An 842-nucleotide genomic window follows, 5' to 3' on the forward strand; every position below is an offset into this window, starting at 1 on the left:
CTTTCTGGCCCTCTCTTATCCATCACTCACTGAGAGTGAAGATTAAAACGTTGTCTACAGATTGCCCTAGTGCCTGGTTCCCTCTGGCTACATCTTCCTTCTTAATCTCTCCCATTTCCTCCCCGAGTTTTCCTCCTTCTGATCTCTAAAATAATGAGATGAAGATGGAAAAAGTTTAAACAGTTAAAAAAAGAAAGCTACTATACATTTTGCAATAAGGAATAGGTTCTCAAAGACTGAAATTGCCTGCCCCCCCCACCCACCCCAAAATTGATTACTATGAGGAAAACAAGAAGTCATTACACAGGTCTAGAGCCTAACTATGTCTCTCCTAATTAGGCAGTTTAACTGAACGATACAATCTCTCGGAACTCCATCCAGACTCTTGAACTGAAAAAAATAAAATATTAATAATAAAGATACTGATGCATACCTTACTGGTTTTTCTAAAGCTTAAAATATATGGAAAGCCTTTGGGGCAATGCTAGGCCTAGAGTTGGTTAGTAAGCTCTAATAGCTGACCTTGTGGTTAGCAGTTAAACACATAACCCATGCACCAGGGCTCCTTATTTATTGTACAGAAGTCTTATTTCTGGCCCCCTTTTAAGATAACAAATTGGAACTGCCTGTTTTTCAGTTCTTAATAAAGCTGTAATGATACTTGGGGGAAATTCCAAGTTCATGTAATTTGCACTGTTAAAAAATATCTTTAAAGCAAAGGATACCACATGAAATATAACTTGATCAACTTGACTATAACTTGAAATAGAACTTGATTGCTATTTAGTACAACACAAACTAAAGCCAGTATGCACTTCCTCTACCTTGGGATTGCTAACACT

Source organism: Echinops telfairi, unplaced genomic scaffold (assembly GCF_000313985.2).
Source record: "Echinops telfairi isolate 266 unplaced genomic scaffold, ASM31398v2 ScPeMD7_7421;HRSCAF=8459, whole genome shotgun sequence".
NCBI lineage: Eukaryota > Metazoa > Chordata > Mammalia > Afrosoricida > Tenrecidae > Echinops > Echinops telfairi.